At 41.2% G+C, this 22,281-nt stretch overlaps 1 protein-coding gene across 1 annotated transcript in view; it reads left to right on the plus strand.

Moving 5' to 3' along the window:
• Positions 1–22,281, plus strand: part of sv2bb (synaptic vesicle glycoprotein 2Bb) — a 104,430-nt gene that overhangs the window by 709 nt on the left and 81,440 nt on the right. The window lies entirely within an intron of this gene.

Genomic DNA, 22,281 nt, shown 5'->3' on the forward strand with positions numbered 1-22,281 from the left:
CTTAGTTGGGTAGTTCTTGCCATAGTATGGATTAAACATTGCTCTAATATGACTATTCACTGTATACCAACTCTACCTTTTCACAACTTTACAACTGATGCTCTCAAACACAACTGAAAGTCATTCCAGCTGACTGAGAAAATCCAGCCAAGATGTGCAAAACTGTCATCTAAGCAAGAAGTGCTACTTTGAAGAATAGATATAAAACATTTTCTGGTTTGGTTTATTTAACACTTATTGTTTACTAGATAATCCTATATGTTTTTCGTAATGGATGACTTAAGTAATAATTTACAATGCAGCATGAAATGTATGTGTGATAGCTTGAATGTGTGAGGTGCACAGTATCATACATTTGTCTCTGATACTGATTCAGGTTTAAATACTGATTGTGATACTGTTTCTATGAAATTCACTCTTTGACAAAAAACACATCAAAAATAAATTGTTGGAATGTTATGAAACTTTCTTCATCTAAATAAGATGATTAAAATATTACAGAAGTAATAAAATAGAAAGAAATAGAAATAGATAGAAATAGAAGTAGAGATGCTGTTGGGCATTGAGGTATACAGGTTCACGAGGCAGTAGTTGCTGGCTGACAGATGGCCTGGATGGAGGGCAATTTGTTAAAATTGCGTCCCTGTTGCTTTCAGTCCATTGATACGTCCCCTCTTAAGTCTGTCAGCGGGGCAATCTTTCCATTTGTTGCAGTACTTGTTGAAGAGAGATCTTTGACTGCTAGTCATGTCTGTTAAACAATCTCTCACAAAGAAATATACTTTAAGAGTGCCAACTCATCTTCCATTAACTTTAGTTTTAAATGGAACTGTTGGATCTGTTTGCTCTCTGAGTATAAAACCATATCTGGCCTCAACTTAGTGGCCGCAATGCACATGTTGCCAACAGCCCACAAACCAGATTCCCTCACTGCGACAAACAGTGAACATATTCTTAACCTTAATCTTTTCATGAGCACCTGCTAAAGACTTACTGTATATACCTGATTCTGACTTCACATGTTGCAGCCCTGCAACAAACTTATCTTACATGTTAATGCAAGTTTTATTTCCAATTCCGAATAGGGAATTTACAATTTGGAACTGCCCAAGGGTTTGTGGAGTGAAAAGGATATCATAAGTAGTTCCTAAAAGATCAAATTTCAAATCAAAACTCACATTTAACACTCATAGTTCGGTTGATTAGGGGTGTGGTTAGGGTGTGCGCCAACATTTTTCAATATCATGAACAATATTATACATATATTATATATATATTTGTGCCATATCTAATTATTACATCAGGGTACTACTTTGTTCTCATTTCCCATTATAAATCTACTAGAGACAGATTATATTTGTTCAGTATCATTTGTTTAAGGGGTGTGCCATATCATATTGTATGCAATAATAAAAAAAGAAAATATTTTTTTGTTGCAGTAGTGTATTCTTGAAAAAAAAAATTTAATTGTGTTTTGTCATATCGCCAAGAGCAAAAATAGCATGAAATATTGTGATATTATTTTAGGGCTATATCGCACACCACTACTGTCGATTTTTTTTTCAGACAAGCTAAGGAAGTACTGTAATCTAGCAGAGACATTATTTGAAAACCCCTGATTCATGGCTAAAGACAATAATATTCCAGTGTGTAGCAGTACGGGGGTGGGTTTTCTGAAAGCTTTGTAATGCTAAGAACTTTGTTAACTCGTACTTAAGATTGATCACTAATTAAAGAGTGTTTCCCAAACCCGTGCGTAACTAAAGTACTACGTAAACTCGCACGCAGATTAACGAGTGCCCTCACCCAATCGTTATTCTTAAAGAGCTTCTTTAGGGGATCTCGACTTGCAGTTCAGCACATTAAACACCAGGGACCGCCAATTTTGAGGGAGAAAAAAAATAATTCCGTGGTTGAAGCAATTATATTATATTACTATTAATTATAATAAATTATATTATTATATAATTATTAATAGTATATATATATATATATATATATATATATATATATATATATATATAATATTATGTTATATTATTTCCCGTGTCTGCGGGTGCTCAGGTTTCCTCCCACAGTCCAAAGTCTTGCAACTTAGATGTGTGTGTGTGGGTGGATGTGTCTGTGTGTCTGTCTGTGTCTGTCTGCCCTGCGATGGATTGGCGGGCTTTTCAGGGTGTATCCTGCCTTCCACCCGATGCCAGCTGGTATAGACTCCAGCCACCCCCCGCGACCCTTAATGGATAAAGCGGTTGACGATGTGTGAGTAAATAAGTGAATGAGTTATATTATATCATATTATATTATAATGCCACAGGTGAGGGCAAAGAAACACTAAGGAACCAGGGTCACGTGGGAGACACACTCACAGGCACAAGCAGACGACAGACACAGAAAAAGTAAATAAACACAGAAACATGAGAAAAGACAGGGATTACATGACAGAACCCCCCCCCCCCCCCCCCCCTTAACGTGCAACTCCTGGGGCGCGAAAAAACAAACCCCCAGGAGCCTGTCAGGAGAGGGCAGAAACCAAAAAAAAAACAGAACACAAGACTAGGATAGAGAACACAAGAGAGGAGACTTGTGCGGAGGACAAAACTGGGACACAGACTGGACAGAGAAAGGAGACTGGACAGGAGATGGAGACTGGACTGGGGACAGGACAGAGTACGCAGGCTGGACAGTGGACACAAATGAAGACTGGGACTGGACACGGGGCTGAACAGGAGACTGGACACAGGGATGGACAGGGGACTGGACACATGGCTGAACAGGGGACTGGACACTAGACAAGGGAACAGGGATGAAAACATTGACTGGGACTGACACAAACACAGTAACAGGGACAGGAACAGAGAAACCACCGGGGACAGGAACTGGAACATGAACAGACACGGGAGCCATGACAGGGAGAGACAGGGGCACAAAAAACACAAGAGGGGCCAAAGTCAGGAGGCCTCGGGGCAGGCCTAGAAACACGGGGCCTGGGGCCAAACATTGTTCTGAGAGCAGGCACAGAATCAGGGGCGGCCGAAGCCGCAAGCACAGGGTCAGAGGCAGTGGGTACCACGTGGGCGGCAGGCACTGCTGGTGCTGGAGCTGGAGCAGCGGGTACTGCTGGTGCTGGAGCTGGAGCAGCGGGAGCTGCTGGTGCTTGAGCTAGAGCAGCACGTGCTGCTGGTGCTGGTGCTGGAGCAGCGCGTGCTGATGGTGCTGGAGCTGGAGCAGCGCGTGCTGCTGGTGCTGGAGCTCGAGCAGCGGGTGCTGCTGGTGCTGGATCATCGGGTGCTGATGGTGCTGGAGCAGCGGGTGCTGATGGTGCTGGAGCTGGAGCAGTGGGTGCGGCTGGTGCTGGATCAGCGGCTGGTGCTGGAGCAGCGGGTGCTGCTGGTGCTGCAGCTGGAGCAGCGGGTGCTGCTGGTGCTGGATCAGCGGGTGCTGCTGGAGCCGGAGCAGCGGGTGCTGCTGGTGCTGCAGTGTATGCAGGTTCCGGGGCTGTGGGAGCAGCATATGCAGGTTCAGGGGTGGCAGGAGTCAAAGAGTCGCGAGAGTCACAGGGCGCGGCGTTTCAGCCACGTGCATCACGGGGCGCGGCGTCTCAGCCGCGTGCATCACGGGACACGCTGTTTCAGCCGCGGGAATCACGGGAGTCGGGACGGCCTTAGGAGCTGTGCGGCCGAGAGCCGGGTAGAGTACAGCCCCTGGGGGAAACGGCAATGAAGTACGGGCTGGTGCGGGGTACAGCTCCTCCTCCTCCTCGGAGCTACTGGGCGCACATCCCAGGTAGTCCCACGGGCTGCGCGTCACCTGCCTCGGGTACTCATGGCTACTGCCTAGCTACTGCCTAGCATGGCTCGCCGCGCCAACCCGTACCGCCCCCCCCCAAGAAAATCCTCCCCCAATGAAGGGTTCTTCTTCCGGCAGGCAGGACCCTTTAGAGCGCTTACCCCGAGGCTTCCTCCGGCTTCGGTGCCTCGGGGTCTCCTGTGCCAGGGTGCCGAAGGGGGCATGGCGGATGGCCATCCTGAACCCGTGCCAAGGATTGTTCGCTGCGTCCATTGTCGGTCGATCCTTCTGTCAGGTGGGGTGCGGGAAGAACGAGGAGGCGGACGCAAATGCAAACAAATAAGGAATTTAATAACGAAAACAAACACAAAATAAACATACGTATATATATATATATATATATATATATATATATATATATATATATATATACACACACTCAATATTACTATTAATAATATTAGTATAATATCTATTAATATAATATACACTGCTCAAAAAAATAAAGGGAACACTCAAATAACACATCCTAGATCTGAATGAATGAAATATTCTCATTGAATACTTTGTTCTGTACAAAGTTGAATGTGCTGACAACAAAATCACACAAAAATCATCAATGGAAATAAAATTTATTAACCAATGGAGGCCTGGATTTGAAGCCACACACAAAATTAAAGTGAAAAAACACACTACAGGCTGATCCAACTTTAATGTAATGTCCTTAAAACAAGTCAAAATGAGGCTCAGTATTGTGTGTGGCCTCCACGTGCCTGTATGACCTCCCTACAACGCCTGGGCATGCTCCTGATGAGGTGGCGGATGGTCTCCTGAGGGATCTCCTCCCAGACCTGGACTAAAGCATCCGCCAACTCCTGGACAGTCTGTGGTGCAACGTGACGTTGGTGGATGGAGCGAGACATGATGTCCCAGATGTGCTCAATCGGATTCAGGTCTGGGGAACGGGCGGGCCAGTCCATAGCTTCAATGCCTTCATCTTGCAGGAACTGCTGACACACTCCAGCCACATGAGGTCTAGCATTGTCCTGCATTAGGAGGAACCCAGGGCCAACCGCACCAGCATATGGTCTCACAAGGGGTCTGAGGATCTCATCTCGGTACCTAATGGCAGTCAGGCTACCTCTGGTGAGCACATGGAGGGCTGTGCGGCCCTCCAAAGAAATGCCACCCCACACCATTACTGACCCACTGCCAAACCGGTCATGCTGAAGGATGTTGCAGGCAGCAGACCGCTCTCCACGGCGTCTCCAGACTCTGTCACGTCTGTCATGTGCTCAGTGTGAACCTGCTTTCATCTGTGAAGAGCACAAGGCGCCAGTGGCGAATTTGCCAATCCTGGTGTTCTCTGGCAAATGGCAAGCGTCCTGCACGGTGTTGGGCTGTGAGCACAACCCCCATCTGTGGACGTCGGGCCCTCATACCATCCTCATGGAGTCGGTTTCTAACCTTTTGTGCAGACACATGCACATTTGTGGCCTGCTGGAGGTCATTTTGCAGGGCTCTGGCAGTGCTCCTCCTGTTCCTTCTTGCACAAAGGCGGAGGTAGCGGTCCTGCTGCTCGGTTGTTGCCCTCCTACGGCCTCCTCCACGTCTCCTGGTGTACTGGCCTGTCTCCTGGTAGCGCCTCCAGCCTCTGGACACTACGCTGACAGACACAGCAAACCTTCTTGCCACAGCTCGCATTGATGTGCCATCCTGGATGAGCTGCACTACCTGAGCCACTTGTGTGGGTTGTAGAGTCCGTCTCATGCTACCACGAGTGTGAAAGAACCACCAACATTCAAAACTGACCAAAACATCAGCCAGACAGCATAGGTTCTGAGACGTGGTCTGTGGTCCCCACCTGCAGAACCACTCCTTTATTGAGTGTGTCTTGCTAATTGCCAATAATTTCCACCTGTTGTCTATTCCATTTGCACAACAGCAGGTGAAATTGATTGTCAATCAGTGTTGCTTCCTAAGTGGACAGTTTAATTTCACAGAAGTTTGATTTACTTGGAGTAATATTGTGTTATTTGAGTGTTCCCTTTATTTTTTTGAGCAGTGTATATTAACAATAATAGTTTTTAGTAAAAAAAAGTTAAATGTTTTAAAATTTTTAAGATTTTCGAGTATTTATTTAGTAATATGTATCTTTAGGAGTATTTTATTAATGCCAAAGTACATCCTTTTGTAATTTAAATTTTAGAATATGTATAATATTGATGATTACAACACTTTTTTACATTTTTAGGGTGTAATAGTGAATAAATACTGCATATTGGCAGTGTTGAATCGATATTTGTGGATCGATTGAGTGCGCTGTGTCGGGGGAGGATTCAACAAAGACGTTCTTTAACCTCGTTCGTTAATTTTGCTTTGCGAAGCTCTTTGGGAAACACTCGCAGAACTGGCTCGTTCTTTACTCACGTCATTCGTTAGTTCGTTCGTTATTCGCTAAGATTGATTGTTTTCGGGAAACCCACCCCAGATCTCTTATTTATGACACCGTTCCAATCAAAGGTGACGGTGACTGGCTGACAGCTTAGACGGCAAACAGTCAGTTATAATCAGAGGTGGAAAGTAACGAATTACATTTACTCACGTTACTGTAATTTAGTAGATTTTATGAGTAATTTGTAATTTTTAAAGTAGTTTTTAAAATAGGTTATTTTACTTTTACTCAACTACATTTTGACACAAGTAATCTACATTGCTACATTGGAAAACTCCTCGTTACTAAGTAAAAAAAATGCTGGGAAAAAAAACTGTCTAAACTAAATAAAAAAAAAACGGCGCTCAGATAAAATAGCCTCGTTACTCATATTTCATTCCGGGAACGGATAAATCGCGCCATCCAGACAGCTTGTGGTTGGATAACAAGTATAAACATATACCATTCAGACCCTCTAATGGTTTGTATTTGATGCGTGACCTGCAAGTCACGTCAAATTCCAGAAGTGCGCCAGTAAGTTGGTAGGAAGAATTATGCGTCTCCAGCTGCAACGAGGATAGGAGCTTCGGAAACTACTCTTTTCGGATGCGATGCAGCTCAGCACCACACGATTTCAGAAATTCATCATCTAATTTGAAAAAGCATATTGAGGTAAACTGAATGTTTCCTACAGTTATATGTTGATAAAATGTTGTAGTAAACTAGTGATGCACTAATGGTGTATTTGTAATGTTTGCTATGGCTTGGTACATGCCAAGACATGCAAAGGTTTGCTTGTATGGGAGGTACATCCTGCCAAATAAAACTGAAATGAAAACACTAAAATGAAAATGCAAATACCATTTTGCCCTTTCTTTTCCCAAACATGTGTGAAAATATTATGACAAAGTTAAAAACGGAATTAAATCACTTCATTTGCAATTAAATTTTTCACTTGAGCATGGGTCATACGTGACAAAATTTAAATTAAAAAGGCTTTTTGCCATTTCATTTTCATTGCCATTCGGCTAGTTCATTGTCAAATCTAAAATGAAAAACCTAATTTTTCCACTTTCACTACTTTTACTTTTATACTTTAAGTAGTTTTAAAGGCAGTAATTTACTTTTACTAATCTACTTTTATTTAAGTAAAAGGTTTGAGTAGATACTTCAACTTCTACAAAAGTATTTTTAAACCCCAGTATCTATACTTCTATTTGAGTAATGAATGTAAAAACTTTTGACACCCTTGCTACTAATGTGCATTAACGCCTAAATTATTAGTATATTAAATGCACTGAAAGCTGTATGAAATTCGTCTGTCTGCGCGAAGTTAACAGGCGATTGAGGCCAACATAACCTAAATACCTTAGGTGACGATCATGGATTACATAGATCCCTTTTAGACATTAAACAACCCTGAACTAAACTGGAGACATATCAAAGCTGCGCTACGTTACATGCTTAACCTGTGTCCACAAATAGAGTTTACCTTTCTGAAAGTCTTGGTGGTGAGAGAAATTGGGAACATTAAACAATCTGCTTGAATGTTAAAAAACATGTAAATAGCAGCATAGCAATGGCAAGTTAAAAAAATAATAATGAACTGTAAAAATATAAAAATACGGTTTATAGTCACCTATACATAATTTATTGTACTTTTTTTACATCAAATAATTAAAAGTAACTAGTAACTTTTACTCAAAGTACATTTTAAATTGAGTACTTTTTTACTTTTACTCGAGTAGATTTTTAGATGGGTACTTTTACTTTTACTTGAGTAGTATTTTAGCAAAGGAAAGGTACTTTTACTTAATTACAAATTTTCTGTACTTTTTCCACCTCTGCTTATAATGTCTGTCTTTTCTTAGTCCTAGTCTGTCAGCTGGGCAAAATGTATTTAAGTACATTAGAGAGGGAAGTGTAGCAGTCATCAAAATCTCACCAAGAGCTGCACTACTCAAAAAATTCACTCTGACATTCTTTTTATGAGGCAGTGATGGAAGCACTTTATGTCCTCTTGTGTCATTTTTTATTGATTGTTGAATCAGATTTGACTGTAATACTGTGTTGTCTGTGATTCTGACACAAAATTTGATTGTGATTCTGAGAGTGTTTCTGATTATAATACGAATTCAGGACTTTATTTTAACAATCTATAGGTGAATCGTCAACCGTGCACCATGCACCTTGATTTAGAGTGTGTCAGTGTGTTTTTGGTATCATAACAACGGAAAACAATATTCCTTGTTCAGCTCAAAATACGCAAAAGTCATCTACTAATTATCTTAAATGATTATGGGTGTGTTTTGGGCGTAACATGAAATAAACCAATCAGTGTGTCTCTTGCTATTCTCTTTTAAGAGCCAGGTGTGCTATGACTTTGGCGGATTGCTATTTTAATGGCACAGCTACCTGGACGTGTCTCAGCAGGGATAACTGAGCTGCTCATTCGCACTCCTTTGTTCTGTTTATTGTTGATGTAAAAGTTTGCGTAGCTGCCGACTGGCACACACTATGGGTTTGTGCACTGCTGATTAAAATTGTTATAGTGATTCTGCTCCTATTTATAAAACTGATTTTGATTCCACGCTACTGTATCCACTCTGTATTAAACATTGCAGGCAGTGGAGGTGAGAGTGCAGGAGTGTGAGAGATGAGTGTGTGTGAGGAATTCCAGTCGTGAGCCTGACAGTGAGAAAGTAAGTCTGACACACACTGTCACTGAGGCACCAAGGTCACTCCGGTGGGTAATCAGTCAATGTGACGAGGCAGCAACTCGCTACCTGCAGCGTGCAAAGACCCATCAGAAAGCAGCAATCTGCACAAATCTGCCATTACACCAATCTATCACACATTAGCTTACCTCTTTTACCATTAGGGGAGACCAGGCACGGATGTAATTTTTCCAATCAATCAAAAACCCTTTATACTGGACCAGCCAATTTACTATATTATAAACTCAAATCTGTCAACTACTAAAACAATGTATTTGTTTTAGTGGTTTTATGAAATATGTACAGGTTGTAAAATTGATTTAAATACAGTCACTCCACTGTGTACAACCATCCCAGTGTACAGGGATATTGTAACATGTCTCAAATATACCTTATTAATTAAATATAAAAGTAGCAAAGATTTTTTTTTTATCATTCACGTTATGGTTTATTTATATTTTTTAAGTAGGCCTAAGGATTACTTTCTTTCACACTACATTAGGGCTGGGGCGACGCGTCGACATAATCGACGTCATCGATTACGAAAATACATCGATTTGCATAACGTGCGTCGGCGCGTCGTAAACATGGCGGCGCCTGGGGAGAGCATTAGAGGTTAGATCGGTCCCAAAAATTCCGACTGGCTGTTTTCGGGCTGTTTGAATGAGCGAAATATGATCAGAATTATGTTAAATTACACTGTAACATAGAGGCATAGAACTATTATTTAATTAAAATGATTTTTAAGAACAGCTAAACACAGTGCTGCAGGTCAAACGCGGAGGAGTTCACGTGCGAGAGAGAGAGAGAGAGAGAGAGAGAGAGACACAGAGAGAGAGAGAGATTTGCGTGTTCTGGTGAGAGCTACTCACAGGTGAAGGTTCTCTTTTATCTCCTCGTGCTCATATTCTAGTCCCATTCATAATTCTGCAGCTCCCTCAGTGTTTTCTGTCGTATTTTGCGGCTAGCGCGAGCGCTTACAACTAACACCGCGGACCGCGAGGTGCCGCCGCGCTTGTGCCGAATCCGACTCTCTGCTGAATCTGACTCCCGCTTCGCGGACAGAATCGGCACAACACCCCCTCTGTAGAACTGCGGTAGTGAAAACAGCGCTTATAAATAAATTAGTTTAGTTTCACTTTCAGTTTTCGTTATTTTCGTTTTTTTTTTTTTAAATAAAAATATAATTAAAAAACAGACGCCTACATCTCGGACTATTTTCTGGAGCCCGGGTCGGATTTCCGGTCGGGCCTCGGGTCATGTCGGGTTCGGACCAGAGAATCTAAGCTCTAGAGAGCATGGACTCCGGAGAGCAATCTCCAGCTACAAAAAAACGCCAGCGGGCATCTAAAGTTTGGGAGCATTTCACGCAAAAGGGCAACAATGTGGTCCTCTGCCATATGTGCAAAAGGAGCACTTGAAGCGCAAACATCCAGGAGCACTATGTCCACAGGGTCACACAGTAAGTTACCGTTTACATCAGGGTCTCCGCGGGTGTCTTTAAAAAGACTTAAGGCTGTCTACCAAAGGTTTTAAACCTGCCACAGGCAGAAATTATACATTTTTGGTTTATATTTGTGCATGGCATTTCGCAGTTTCCAGAAACAGTAGCATTATTCATAAGTTCAGGTGTTTAGCTAAGCTAGCTGCCTTAAGTTATTTTAGCTAGCGCCGTCGGCGCTGCGGTGTTACACCGTTTTCTGTCACCGTCTGAATTTTGTGACCAGTGCTCACGGTTATGAGCGTTCATTGGCAAAACGGAAGCATTCTATACCTACACCTTACCCTCAGCCCTAAACTGAACCGTTTTGGCCAGTCGGGGTAAACATTAGAAACGAACACGTTTCGAATCGGCCAGTGCTCACGGTCTGCTGAGAACTACTTGCCAGTGGTCACAAAATCTAGCGGTCACAGAAAACAGTGCAACACACGGTTGTGATGTATGGGAGCTTATCCATTTTTAGCGTTATAGATCTAAACAACGTGTTGTACATGTAAGTGATTATAAGTGTGGGGTTTGGTTTAGTAGGCTTGTGTTGTTGTTGTTGTTATTATATATAAATATAGTAATTTATCGTTTGCTTTAAAACGTAAAATAATAATTATTTAAATATGTTTCTCAATAAATAGATTAGTCGACTAATCGAAAAAATAATCGTTAGAATAATCGTTTAAAAAATAATCGTTAGGGACAGCCCTACACTACATGACAAAAACCAATAAATTATAATGCAAGAAATTTATTTAATAGGTAGAATACACATCCTCAAAAAGTGGGGACTGGGGGGACTTGGTTTAATCTGTGTAGGCCTAACACACAAGTTTATTGTACATTGTTTTTTTATCTAACATTGTCTTCAGTCTTTTTGTACAATAATGAGAAATAACTAAGATGTGATTGTGCTATACCGCTAAAAGGAAAACAACGGCGTAAACGCTGGCAAGCAGTTGCTCAAGTAAAGAATGGGCTTGTAAAGCCATGGTGTGATATTTGGTGCTCGAGCAATGAAAAGGAACAGTGAGTATCCCTTTAACCAGTGTATTTCCACATAATAATTGATTGATTTATGTTGAGGATGTTGATGATCTTTGTTTTAAACAAGGCGTGTACAACCGTGACTGCTAGTTTAACATGTTAGTCATTGTAATTTTGTGCTTATAAAAAAGTGATTCTAGTAATACTGTTTTTTCAGGTGTGGCATATCAAGATGCTGATTATACACAGTAATAATCACACAGGTGTAGCTTTGGCTGGCCACAATAAAAGGCCACTTTAAACTGTGCAGTTTTACAGTATTGTATAAATCTGGGGGGTTCAGAAAAACAGTCAGTATCTTCTGAAACCACCATTTGCCTCGTACACATAGAGCTGATAAGGTTGTTGATCGTGTTCTGTGGAATGTTGGTCCACTCCTATTCAATGGCTGTGCGAAGGTTCTTGGATATTGGCAGGAACTGGAACCTGGTGTCGTATACGCTGATCCAGAGCATCCTGAAAACATGCTAAATGGGTGACATGTCTGTATCATATATATCTATATATAGATATAGATATATAGATATTGTGGCGTGAGGAGGCGGGGGAATTGTGGGTCCGCCCCACGCCGGAGCGCAAAGCCCAATCTGACCCAGCTGGCCCGCATCCGGACTGATTAAGCAGCCAGCTGGGACAGGTATAAAACCTCAGCTCACTCAAAAAAGAGGGGACTTGACTGGGGAGCTGAGGGCTGAGGCCACACGGACCTTTAAAAGTAAAAAGGAAGGAAACTACTGAACTCTAGAGCCCCACTGGGCCATAGTATGTTCTTTTGAGTTATTTTGGGTGTGGTGGAGGGCATTTCAAAAACTAAATAAAGGTACGTTTGAGTGCATTTACTCCCCGTGTCTGTGTATCTCTGTGGGCTTCCTCCTTCCGGGTCACAGTGGTCACGCCCCTAACCCCAGGGGCCTACCACAATATATATAGATATATAGATATATATAGTGTGGCGTGAGGAGGCGGGGTAGTTGGGGGTCCGCCCCACGCCAGAGCGCACAGCTCTATGTGTCCCAGCTGGCCCGCATGAGGACTGATTAAGCAGCCAGCTGGGACAGGTATATAAACTCAGCCTCAGCTCACTGAAGGGGAGGACTCTTGACTGGGGAGCTGAGGGCTGAGGCTGCACGGACCTTTAAAACTAAAACAAAGTTAATTCTACCGACTCTAGAGCCCCATTGGGCTGAGTTATGTTTATTTAAGTTATTTTGGGTGTGGTAGAGGGCGTTAAAAGCCAATAAAGGTACGTTTTGAGTTCATTTACTCCCCGTGTCTGTGTATCTCTGTGTGCTTCCTCCTTCCGGGTCACAGTGGTCACGCCCCTAACCCCAGGGGCCTACCACAATAGATATATACAGATATATATATATACAATAGTATTATTTTATAGATCATTTTATTATTTTTTACTTAACATAAATATATATATATTTTTTTTATAAAAAATAAAATACGTTCTTTCTTGATTTTACTAAACATAAATACTTGTTTTTATAAAAAATATATAAAATAAAGAAAGTCTTTCTTGACCTGACATATTTAACACTGTAAAACTGAACATTGAACCTGTTGTTCTCTGCAGGGCAGCAAGGAGTGGTTTTATAAAACAGAACCGTGTATATGGTCTAGACCAGGGATCACATATTTGCAGACTGCGGTCCGGGTCCGGACCCAGACGTTGTCCAGTACGGACCCATACCGGACCCAACTACTGAGAAGGATTTAATTCTGACAGTGTTCATTTAAAGCACCGGAACTTTTCTTGTCTTTACGGTGTGTGCGCTCTGCGCCACAGTGAACTTCCAATCACGTGTGGTGTAAAATCTTTAAATGCTCTCCTCTGCCAATCAAATTTGTGGCAGACCGCTGCCCTGGCTAGTGAATTGGGACGCAGCCGCAAAAAAAACGCCTTTATAAAGAGATAGGGAGCCGAGAACTGGCGAAAAACGAAAACGGGCGGAAACTAAAGACACGCCGAGCACGAGAGAGAGAGACAGGGGAGAAAGCGAGACGCGTGTGATTGGGCAAGAGCGGAGGGGAATGGGTAAGGGAGCGGTGTTTGTGTGTGTGTGTGTGTGGAGGAGATGAGGTGGAGAGAGAGAGAGAGAGAGAGTAACGCACAGTGACTTAAATTAGTAACTTTAATCTGATTACTGGATTGGAAATAGTAACGCGTTAGATTACTCGTTACTGAAAAAAAGGGTCAGATTAGAGTAACGCATTACTAAGTAACGCGTTACTGACATCACTGCGCGTGTGCATGTGTGTTTGTGCACGAGTGTGTTCACTGTTTGTTCAGCATTCATGCTCTGGTTCTGCTGATCAAAGGGACCCACCCACACACACACACACATATACAGACACACCTGGCATCTCCAAAGGTTCATCAAACATAAGTGAATGTTGGAGTGTGTGTGTGTGTGTGTGTGTGTGCGTGAGAAGAAGAGAACAATAGAGCCTTATACAAACACACTCGCAACATCACTACTACTGCAGTGTGGTGTGAGTGTCCCTCAGAGTACTGTGTCTCTTAGTTCATAAAGCCTATTTCAATAATACCATCTCAGTTCTCCATACAAACAAACGTTTTATCAATACTAATAATATTAATGTCATTATTAATGGTATTAATTTAGTATTCATTTTTGCTGGATATTAATGTTATAAGAACTTTATTTTAGTAGAGGATTATTAGTGAGTGAGGAATTATTATATTTAGAGAGCAAGAGCAAGAGCAAATTCAGAACCCAAAACCATTAACCAAGCAGAAATTCTAATAACCAGAGGCATGGGCGTGGTAGTGGGGGGAAAATTGGACCTGACCACCCAGGGCCCGAGTAGGGAGAGGGGCCCATGAAAATCCAGATTTTTGTTTCGCTCACGGTTCTTGTGTACTGCCATGGATAGGGGCCCACTGACACTGAGGGTGTACAGGGCCCAGAGTTTGCTGCTACACCCCTGTTACCAGAGGACCAAACAAACCAGACAGTCTTGGCTCCAAGCGGGCTAAGTCCTGTCACAATGATTAGGAGATCCGATCCCCAGTTCGAATCCTGTTCATGTAGCTTGCCATCGGCTACTGGAGCCCTGAGAGTGCACAATTGGCCTTGCTCTCTCTGGGTGTGTAGATGGCGCTCTCTCCCCACATCACTCCAAAGGGTGATGTCCACAGCACAAGGCGCCTCTGAGCTGCTGTATGTGATGCTACTCACCAATGCTGCATCAGCAGCAGTTTGAAAAGAACCGGTGGCTGACTTTACATGTTTGGGAGGAAGCATGTGTTAGTCTTCACCCTCCTGGTGTTGGGGCATCACTACTTATAGGGGGAGTCCTAATGAGTGGGTTGGGTAATTGGCCTTGTAATTTGGGGAGAAAATGGGAAAAACATTTAAGTAAAACAGTGCTGGGAATGAGTAATGGTTGTTGATGTTAGTAGAACTTCATTCTGTATATTTATAATAATAGAGCTTCAATCTTGATATTAATGTTATTAGAGCATCATTCTGGATATTGATTTTATTAGAGCGTCATTCTGGATTTTAGTATTAATAAAGCTTCATTCTGGATATTATTGTTATTAGAACCTAATTCTGCATAAAAATGTTATTAGAGCTTCATTCTGGATGTAATTGTAACTAAATGTCATTAGGCTTCTTCTCCAGTAGAATATTAGGCAGGTGTTGTTCTTTTTATTGGCAGGCTGTCGGTTATCTGAGGGTTTTCTGAGGTCTTTCACGTGGTTGTTTGATCTGCATTTCAGCATTTATGGTGATTGATTTATTGATCAGTCAGAGGGCTGGCTGAATGGAAATATCAGGCTTTAATGAAACTGTAAAAAGCAGCTGCCCGCTGTGCATTTGGACGCTGCATTTGGGAGCTGATGGATGGGAATTGGCCTGTGCCATGGAGATTTTTAATCAATGTGAATATATTGCAGTGATGATATTGCACAAATAAGACCCTGCTGAGCTTTTCCTCTGAGATGCTGTCCAAGAAATGAACTGCTCACGCTAAGTGCTTTTCAGAGGTCTGCTGTGAAAATACAGGCCTCTGTCTGTTAAAGCATTTAACTGCCACAAGTGGAACGGATTAATACAGCTTTCAGTCATACAGTGTAAAATCTACTTTTACTGTTGCTCTCAGGGATATGTGTGTGTGTGTGTGTGTGTGTGTGTGTGGCATGTCAAACACAGTTTAGTTTGTTTCCACACACTGTCTAGCCCCTGTATGAGTAGTAGAGTATGGTATGAGGTGGGGTGGTGGCGATAATCCAACAACATCCTGACCTCACTAATGCACTTGGCACTGAATGCAATCAAATACTTTCAGCAAAGCTCCAAATTCCAGTAATGGTGTATGTAACCCAGATATAAGTACTGTGGAACCTACTATGGGTAGATGTCAGGATTAATTGTAAAATATAAGAAATTGCTAAATTTAAATATACCTTACTACACAGTCACTGTAAATGAAATAATAAAAATAATTGAATTTCAGCTAAATCCTAACTATATATAACTGTAAATTAGTATTGGACCTAGTAATCAATTAACAATGAATTATTCTTAGTAATAAAAATATATATTTTTTTATTAATTTCACTTCCTCTGTACTAAAGAGTGTTAGCCAATCAAATTCAGGCCCCTCCTACTACACTCACCACATAAGCTTCAGTACGAACTCCTTCCTCTTTTCTCCGTGTGGTTCATCCAGCACAGACATGCAGCTGAATTTTCTGGCTAGAAAAAATAAAGTAATGTTACTAAATTAAATTATATTCGAGTGATAAACTGCATTTAAAGAGCCCTGGAACCCCCCTTCTACCCTTCATGTGTTACTGAGCTTGGTCGGGTTTTATTGGATCCCTTGGAGCCTTGAGACAGCTTGAGACAACGTTGGAGTGGGAAGTCTTCCCTTTTCCCTTCATGAACTCGGACGGTACTGATTCCTCCCATCAGGGTATTGGATGCCTGGAACCTTGTGTGATCTAACAGCTCTGATAAAAGGACACCCCATTCATTAGTGTCCTGTTTGAACTCTTGATTTCTCCGGTAAGGAGGGCGAGCCAGATTCTGAAACACAAAAAAGGAGCAATTGCATGCAGAAGAGAACACAGTGGAACTGAACTAAATCACACACACATCTGTTGATTCCTTTATTTCTGCTAAGAGTCTATGTTGCTGTACTGATCATCTCCTGGTCAATATAACCATAAGCTATTGAATTAAATCCAGCCATTTGTGTAACATGGTCTCTGTCACTGAAATTGCTTTTTAATGTTTACCAGCTCTTTCACGAGCCTAGATCTGGTCCAAAACAATAAGTTGAACCACAAGAGTAGTGTCGAATCCGCTACATGTATCCATTTCTATTCTACTTCTATTACAATCTGATTTATACTGGACTTGCACTTTAGTACTTTTGAAAGTTCAATATAGGCTGTAAGTGTAAGTTATGGTGTGAGCAGGTTTAGTCAATTGTAAAAATAGAAAACAGTGAGAACCAGCATTCCAAAATACAGCGCTTTCAGCTGATGCTCCCAACAGGCTTACAATGCAAGTGATAGGGGCATAGCATTGCCCATTCAAAGAATGGGCTAGCCATTGCTTTGCATGAGCAATGCTATACCCCTATCGATAGCATTGTAACACTGTTGGAAGCACTGTATTTTGGGGTAAACAGTGGTGGGCTACTTGACAAAAGTTATCCTATTCATCATGTTAAACCTTAAGTCTATTTCACACCGCTTTTCTACTTTAAGTGCATTGGACATGAGCTTTTTGCAAACATACTACTAGAATGCAATACGTAGGCTAGGAGAAATTAGCTTAATTTTTCAGGTTGTTTTTTGGTCTTTTTGGACAAGCCAGAATTGAAGAACGGGTTCTAATCATGGTTAATCAAACATTCTGAATCCCCCTCTACAGTATCTAAGCAATTAAAAGATGCTTCAGTGTTGCTAGAAGGTCATGAAGGATATGTTTTTCCTTTCTTTTGTATTTTATGCAAATGGCTGCATTCTGAACTGTCCCCATGCCAACACAAGGAATAAATGCTCATTTAGAAGCAACAGTTTTACACGGACAGCTGGTACAAGCCAGTGTTTAACGAGGGAAGTGTAGGTAAATGTGCTTTCCGAGTGTAATTGACAAACCTAAGCATGTACAGCTGTACTGCCCACCCACTCACATGCTGCAAAAATATCCTCTCCAGTGACACGTCAGCCTGAATGATGCAGATTAAATACAGTATCACAGCTCTGTTGCTCCACTTTGCAGTTGTCATTTGACCTGAAACTCATTGAGAACAATTTGATATAACTTTGTTTACCAGAATAAATGCTATATAATATAATGTGTCTGGCAATATCAAGATCAAGTATAACAGGATTATTTATTCTTATCTGATTCTGGGTCTGTCAGCCAGACACTATTGCCTTCGATTGCAGTGGTGTTGTGAACAAGAAATCTGGACTGATAAAGACTGAAACTGTATCATTTAGCAATGAATCCAGGTTATGATTGAGATGCAACAATGATCTTAGGTACTTCTCATTGAGTGCTTCAGTCCTACATTTGCTGTGGAGAACACAGTTCCAATTTGCCTTAAAACTCATTGAAAACAATTTGATGTAACGTGTTTTAACTTGTTGATTATAATGTACAGATGTGGCTGAAGATATTTTATTTTTCTTGCTATTGTTGACGATTTTACCTTTCAATGAGTAATAAATTCACACTTAAACTTGGCCATTCACAAAGAAACAACCATAATTCATTCATTTTTCAGCTACTAAATTATCAGTGGTGAATTTATTAATTGGTTGGTTTGTACTAAGAAGTGCCTAATTGGTCCCAGTGGAAATTTCAGGTCTGTGAAGTGGATTATTCTGGACCATCTAAGGTGTGGTAATAAGAGAAGCACTAAAAAAAAAAGAGCCAGTGTCAGTTGGTTAGTAGCAGGATAAGATGTTGCCAGTATTCTAACTGGCAATTTTCAGCAGGATAATGCTCGCCCACACACAGGAAGGGTTTCTTTGGAATGTCTTTGCTGTATTGCAACACATCCTTGGCCAGCCTGTTCATCAGATTTATCATCATTCCAGCCTTTATGGGCCTGTAGATCTGTGGGCAAAATGCCGCAGAATGCTATACGTAACCTGTATGCCTTCATGTCTCAAGTATGGTGTCACATTAGAGTCAAAAGTCGGGGGCGCAAAAACACCAGGTGAAAAAAATTAACCAGCGTGTTTTAACATTTTGCATGAATTAACTTCTTATGAGCGCAAATGTGAAGCTCACGAGCAAAAAAAAGGGAATTGTGTGCACGCTGAACAGAATATCGCTCTCGAGCTTCATTTTTCTCCTCTCAGGTGTTTATTTTTCGCTCAAATTAACAGTTGTGTGGATGTTAGCATAGCTAGTTAGCTAACTCTCCATCTGTTCTTTTTTTTCTCTTGGAGGTAGGCGGCCCTTCACAAACCCTGGAGATATCAGCCAATAGCATTCGCTGAGGAAGGTGACCCTGACCCCACCCCCAAACTGTCAAAACCACCCCTTTAAAAACTTGAGTGTAAAAGCCTCGCTCGAGCAGAAAAAAAAATCGCAGGTAGGGGTGTGACGAGATCTCGTGGCACGATATCTCGCGAGATTAAACATGACGATATTTCTCATCAAGCTTAAACCTGTCTCGCGGGAAGAAAAAAAATAGTTTAGTGTGGACTTTTTAAGAGGGATCTGGCAACCCAGTAGCGATACAGCGGATAGCTGAGGAGTGAGCTACTTTTCACTATAAAATACATAAAAATAATATAAATAATACTGAGCAGAGAGCAGCTCTCAGCAGATGAGGAAAATTTGTGTATTTGTATAGAACAGAGGTCACTAATGGGCGGACCTACTGAGAAGGATTTAATTGTATAAACGCTTGCGGGCGCGGTAAATCACAGACCAATAACATGCGGGGTAAGATCACCAAACGCTCTTTTCAGTCAATCAGATCTGTGCAGACGCGGTAAGGAATAAATAAATAAATAAATAAACACACCGCTCCTCATGCGGGATCGAACCCGTGTTGTCAGGGTCACGGTCGTGAAAAAACGCCTTTATAAGGAGATAGGGAACTGGACCAATTAAATAACTTACTCCTGGCATAGAAGATGCTTCTGCTACTTTTAAGTTGTTTGTCTGGCTGCATTTTGGCTCCAGTGAAAACAATAAACAGTAACAGAGTGACCAACAAGACACAAACCACATGCAAATACTGTAAGTAAATCCTACACGGGACTGTTTTATAGGCAGGTGTACTAATCCCTTAGCTCTGTACTGTATTAAAAAAAATGGTCTCTGTTTGCACTTCAAGCATAGTCTTAATAACTGGTTATTGTTATGAATAGTTAAATTACGAGAGATTTAGGAGAAAAAAAAACACAAACCATAGGCTTAATATGACAGGTTGTAGTTTGCATTTATTGTTTGCTCTATATAAGACCTAGAAAAGTTTTATTTTTATTTTTTATCTTATTTTTATTTCCTATAAAATCAGTGTGTGAGAGAAACCAGTCTGTTAATTGTGCATTATATGATTTTGTCAAATAAAACTCTAGTTTTATTAATTTTTATTTTTTGAAATTTTCTTTAAAATTTATATTTTTAAATCTCGTCTCGTTCTCGTGAACCCAATATCGTGTCCCGTCTCGTGAGATTAGTGTCTCGTCACACCCCTATTCGCAGGTAATTCGCATGGCGCGCGAGCAGAACTGTGAATTCGAGCGGAAAATAAACACCTGAGAGGAGAACAATGAAGCTCGAGAGCAATATTCTGTTCAGCGCGCACACGATTCCCCTTTTTTTTACTTGTGAGCTTCACATTTGCCCTCACAAGAAGTTAATTTACACACAAAAAATCTTAAAACATGCTGGTTAATTGTTTTCACCTGGTATTTTTGCGCCCCGACTTTTGACATTGATGTAACGCCATACCCAAGTGTATCTCATCTCATATTCAGGCTAGGAGTGGCTGAACAGGGTACTAGAGCCTTCTTTAAGTTAAGTACTGTTTTTCAGTTGTACAGAATTCACACACTTGGACACTTTATTTCTTATTTATTTATTATCTGCATGGTACATTTATATTGAGGACATGAAAACAATTAAGGGGCACATATGGAATTATGTAGTAAACAAAAAATTTTTGTCCTCCACAATCCCCTGATCTAAACCTGATGAACTGAGATGGTGATTTGGGGTGATTTGGGATGAGCAACTATTGTTCAGCACCTCTAGAAACTCCTTCAAAATGCTGAGAAAACTATTCCAGGTTACTCTCCCTCATGAAGACACTGAGATTCAAATAAAGTATAAAGATCTGTGCTACTTAGAAATCTAAAGAGTCTAAAATATAAAACGTTTTGTTTACAAAATAATTCTGCATGTGTTCTTGTATAGATTTACTGTCTTTAATATTAAATTTGCAATGTAAAAAAAATCTTAAAAAGAAAGAAAAAGAGATCTAAATTTTTGATTGGTACTGTATCATTATTCACACATACTGTAGTTTTATTTAATTCCATTATTTTAACCCTTGTGTGGTGTTCTAACTCAAACTCATTGGCATTGGCTCATTTTTTTGTGAAAAACATATATCAAAACACATTTTCAATAAACATACACTGTACACCCCCCCCACACACACACATTTATATTACATACAGTATGTTTGGCCAAGGGCTAATAAACATTGCTTCATTTGTAAATTTGAAACTAAACACATCTTCTACTCATATCTTGAGTTTAATTCATTTTCTTTTACATTTTATTAAAAAACTAATAATAAAAAAAGAAATGTAACATAAGAAAAGTAAAGGACAAATATTAACCATGTAGGCTGTTTATATGCTTGCAAATTAGGTGAAGCAAGCATGTGTAAAGCATTTTAATGTAAAATTGCTTAATTTTGCTGAATTAAATACAAGTAACAAAGTAAACGAGTAACAAAAATATGAACACCACACAAGGGTTAAACAACTCTATCTTGGTATATTATATCTTTTTATATTAGAGAGTGAAGAGTGAAGTACATTAGTCCAAAAGGCTGGAGATGAAAGCATTAATAAGGGTAAGTAGATTGAAATAGGGATGGTGTGATTTGGGCGTTTTTTGAACGATGGCGTCCCAAATGCTGCAGATCCCAACAGCCTGCTAACCAGGGAAGTGGTGGAAGGGGAGCAGCAGGATTATCAGGTCAGACACGAAAAACTAGGTGTTATGGTGACGATGATGACGAAGATAGCAGATGATGGAGAGAGAAGAGAGAGTATGATTTAAATCTCGTCACACAGCCTCTGCCCACTGGTCGCTACTAATCCTCTTTTCCAGCGGAATTATATGGCACAGGGATTAGGGAGTGCCCTCCGCCCCACCCCCACCCCCCGTTGTCACTCCTGTCTGACAACCACTCTCAATAATGATGGATCAAACCAGCCCGGTGGGGTGGGGGGGCGCGACAGGGGCCGCTCTGGCAGGACAGAGCACTCTCTCCCTCCCTCTCTCTCTCCCCTTCTCTCTCTCCCTCTCTCTATTTCTCTCTCCGATCCCTCTTCTCTACACGCTGCAGCATATGAATATTGAATGAATGCATTCATCATAGTTAGTTGAAAATCCATTATGCAAGATGGTGGTGGGGTGGTGAAACACAGCAGAGGAGCTGAAACCTGGGGCATTAAAGGCTGTGTGCCTGGTAATGATCAGGGCTTTTCAGACGCTGAATAAAATCAGCACATATCATCTTTAGCTTATACAGTATGC

This window comes from Astyanax mexicanus, chromosome 10 (genome assembly GCF_023375975.1).
Source record: "Astyanax mexicanus isolate ESR-SI-001 chromosome 10, AstMex3_surface, whole genome shotgun sequence".
Classification (NCBI taxonomy): Eukaryota; Metazoa; Chordata; class Actinopteri; order Characiformes; family Acestrorhamphidae; genus Astyanax; species Astyanax mexicanus.